Here is a 4744-nt window from a genome sequence, read left to right as displayed (position 1 = left end):
CAAAATCCAAAAAATCTGAATTTTTGCAACATCAATCTTTATCAAATGTTTGAGGTTCTTGCAAAAATTCATCCAAAAATAACATACGAGGAGATCTCACAAAAAAAAAATCACTGCTCAATCTGTAAATACTAAGATACGTAAAAACTTATGTAGAGGTGTCAGATCAGAGTTCTAGAAGCCTAGTATACCATCTCTTATCATCGTCCAGTTTGACAAATAAAGCTAAATAGACCATAGAATTTTCACGGGTGCAACAAAAGTTTCATAAGCTAACATGTTAAACAGGTATAACAAAGCTAAATGACTTGAGTGGCAGTCACACAAAATGATTTACCTGAAAGCTGAGTCATGAGAAGTGTCCAAACCAGTTTGTCCATTTCAGGAGATACCAGCAACATGCTTGGCTGCAACAAGAAAGACACCACAGCAACAGGATGTTCAGAGAGCTGGATACATTTTTTTTCCGAAAAAGAACACTTTTTTAGATCAGAGGAGCCAAGAGCAAAAAAAACCACTTCAACCCAGGTATGTTTACCCTTAAAGAAGGATGTTGCTACATAACACAACATGGGGCTATACACGAGCAGTATACTACAGGTCAAAAGCATAACCTGGTTACATATGGTACACCCTTTTTATTTTTTGCGTGTGGAACCAAAACCGTACTTCCTGAGACCAGAGGTGCCCAAAGCCCGTCCCAACGCAAGCCGCAGCGCTGGTCTCCTGCAGGCCGTTTGTGCCGTCTCATCTCCTCGGCCTACCCATTCGATCTTGTGCCTGCAGCTTCCTCATCCTCCCTGCGGGCACTACGCATCCTAGATTAATGTTCCATTACACTGTGCCGTGTTAAGCAAATCTCTGGAATGGATGCTCATTAATTGGGAGCACTTACTGTTGGCCAGCTATGGAAGGAGAGGGATAGAGATAGACGACCCAGGAGCGGTACCATCTTCGCGCAACAAAAGGAAGGTGAGCGGGGAGGAAAGGACAGAAGTCAGAGCAAGCATATGTGGCATCATCAGACTGGAACTACTTGGAGAAGTTCCTTTGTAGTTTAGGCTGGATCCAATTCATAGCATACCTTGGGGGAGCTCTGGATATGAAATGGCACCTCGTGCGAAAACCGCATCATTTCCTCCATCGGAATCCTTCTGCTTTTTGCTGGGTCAGAAAGTGGCTTGAACACAGACACAAAACCAGGAACTTTCACAAAAATTAGAAGTGGCTTGACCACAGACATAAAACCAGAAATTTTCACAAAAATTACTCAGATCTACCCATTGGGGCCAGCAAAAATTGCAAAGATATATCAATTGATACCAATTAACAGGGACCATAGAAGTTACAAAGATCGATCGGTAACTTCATGTACTGGCCGGATGGACCCAGATGGGCGTCCGGTAGCCATTAAGGAGCTAGAGATTGAGAACGCCGGATGCAGCCAAATGGGCGTCCGGTCGACTCGTTGGATGGGTCCTCCACGTACTGGCCGACTTCTCTTTCTCTCTCTCTCTAAAAAGTAAAAACCTGCGGGGCCATGAGACTCTCCCGCAGAAGCGTTTGGCGGCGAGTGCTACATTACCTCTGCTTGCTTGGCCATGCATTGACGAGCGAGGTTGGAGCCTTGGAGACGGCGTGCGTGCGTGCAGTGCATGAATGCATGCAGCTACAGGTTGAGGAGGCCAGCTGCGTCCAGATCTGTAACGATAGAAAAACTTAATTGCATATTTTATTTATAAAGTAACTTATAATCAATCGAAATGCGGCCTGAGTAACCTGCAAAACACCTAGGTGCCTACTGAAATATGCCCGGAGTAACCAAAAACCTAAGCAGAAGAACTGCCCCCGAAGCAAATCAACATCACACAAGATTTTATCAGGCGCAACAATGGCCTGCAGCGGCGGTCACACAAGATGCTTTACCTGAAAGCTCGTGAATCATGACGAGTTGATGATCACCAATTTGTCCATTTGAAAAACATGGCAGCAACAGCCTGCAGAACACACACGGGATTACCCACTAAGAGGACACCATACAGAAAGAAGGTTACAACCAGCTTAGCAGGAGATAAACAACATCAGTATATACAGCTAGAACCTGATAAGGCAGGAGTAAACGTTGATTTCTTGTACACAACACTACATAAGTTAAATGCTCGTCCATTTGCATATTTCTACTTCTCTATACTATATGTGCAATAATATAAAACGGGACTTCCATATATGGTATATTCAAGTCTCATGAGACATCACAATCATTACGCCCTAATTTTCAGCATTAACTGGGTGTTAGAACCTTAACTTTGAGCATTAGTATGAATTCACACACACATGGTAGCAAGATCAGAAGCTTTCAATTTAACTTGAATTTGAATAAAATTTGCTAACACAAAAGTATCATGATACATGGGATCATTTACAGTGAAAAGTAAATGGTCATGACATGTAAATAATTGCACACAAGATATCCTACTGTAAATACTCACCATATATGTATGCTGCTGAAACATCTATGGGCATATTACATTAAGCACTTTCAATGCAATTTTTAGAAATACTCATTTTTACATACACTGTTGGAGGTGCCAAAATTCTACAAGGAATACCAATAGCCCAGTATATAAAACCCTAAACAAAAATACAATCGCCAAACCTGAGTTCTAGAGACCCAAGACATCTAAAAATACAAATACTAAATTATGTAAAAAAAAGTGGTGCACGGGTACAAAGGAACCCTACATTTTATATTCAGGTGGCTAGATTAATAAGCATAGACGTGTGGTTGTATAGTAGAGGTACAAAGGAACCCTACATTTTCCATGGCGCAGGTGTGATTGCCCTATATGCTTCACACCATGAAAACTTAGTCAATCCTCATCTATGGGGAACTATATGTTCTAACAATAACTAGGTTGAAAGTGGCATTGTACCTTAATTATTTGACGCCACTGAATAATGCAATCAGGATGGTATGAACACTTGCAGGGAAGTGCAACCCAGGATTCACCTTTCTCAAATTCACTGCGACAAATTACACACCTACCAACAATAATTACACGTTCGCATTCCACTTTAATAATATATATATATATATTACTATAAGGCTATGAAACCTAAAAGTATTTGAACGTATTGTTCTGTGTTGCCGCCTTGCATATTTTTTGTGTTGTAAGTTACTGAAGCTAAGGAAGCAAGTGTATCAGCAGAGAGACCTCTACTTTCTGTATCAACCACTTCACCCAATGCAACTAATTCCTGAAATCATGACTAGAAGTCTAGAACCATTAGCATTGCATCTTGGAACTTCATATGCAAGCCTGGGCACCAAAGGGAATAAAGCAAAAATAACTTGCCTCATAAGAGTACTCATCAGGATCAACCTTGCCATAAATCCTGTGTTTCTTCAGTAACATGCCGATTTGTAAATGTCAGGTACACTGTCAAATTTGTCTGGTTTCACTAAGTAAGCAAAAACACGATACCACAATTTGAACAAAGATAAAGTTCTCCATGCATAAATTAGACGAATTGCAGGTGCATGCCACAATCCCCGGAGAAAACATGGCAGGAGTTAAATGTTACTCCCTTCGCCCGAATAGTGCTAGATACATCCATCGGAGGGAAAAGTTTTTTTTTACGAAGGGAGTACTACTTATAGCATACTATCTACATCATAAGTTGCTTTTGGCTTTGATTGCTATATCAGAGAATAACTTAGCTCTACCAAGGAATTATGCCAATGCTTCAATTAAAATAAATAAGTACTCCTGCTACACTGTATGTCACATGCATTAACAAAATAAGCATTGCTATCGGTCCAAGGTCATTTAATCAAAACTCGAGTGCTCCCAACTTCCAACTTCAAATACAAAAATTAAATCCATCCAAGAAAAGGAAACATAAATTGCTACATGCGCAACGTTTATGTGATCCTCAACATGCTCCTCTACCCACCCTACAAAGCAAAAAAGCAAAACTGCACATCGGCAACCCACACGAAATGTGAAATGAGCTGAAAAACAAAACATACTCACAATCGCTGATCCCAGCGAGGGCCATAAGCCATGTGTCAACCTGTACTCTACACAGTCTAGCGCTGGCTCCACGTCTTGCACCTCCTCATCCTAATTGAACCCCTCCTCTTCAAAGCCTCGGAGAGCTCATCCTCGCCTTCATCCTCGTAGATAGCCCTCACCCTCAGCCTTGAGATCATCGTCCCCATCACCATGGACGCCACCCGGGTGCTCCATGTGGTGGACGTGGTGGTGGTGCCCCAGCTCCTCCTCATGCTCGTGCTCGTAGCTCCCAGCCTCCGATCTCCCATAATTGCTGCCTCACCGCCTCCATCAGCAGCATCATGTACGCCCTCTTCTGCATCGATCCAAAAGGGATGTTATATGTTGGTCGCACCCTAAAAAAATTAAAACATCAGGATATCAGTCACGCACCTTGGAACCCTAGGGGCGGGGATGGGACGGCCGGAGCCGCAAGATCTAGCCAACTTGCCTACTCCTGGAGGTCAGCATGGACCTAGCTGAGGGCCGTGAACGGGCGCCCCGCCGCGCTTCGTCATCGGCATCGGCTGCCGCAGCGGGCCCCTCCGGATGCGTCGGTCGGCGGGTGCTGATTCAGGCTAGGGTTGCGGTCGGCCCCGAGCCTCCCGCCGCCGCTACTCCCTTTTGAATCCTCCTTGTGCGCGATAGTGCGATGCGGGATCAAAGGGATCCAGTATATATATACT

Source organism: Triticum dicoccoides, chromosome 3A, assembly GCF_002162155.2.
Source record: "Triticum dicoccoides isolate Atlit2015 ecotype Zavitan chromosome 3A, WEW_v2.0, whole genome shotgun sequence".
NCBI classification, from domain to species: Eukaryota; Viridiplantae; Streptophyta; class Magnoliopsida; order Poales; family Poaceae; genus Triticum; species Triticum dicoccoides.
This window is presented reverse-complemented; position numbering follows the sequence as displayed.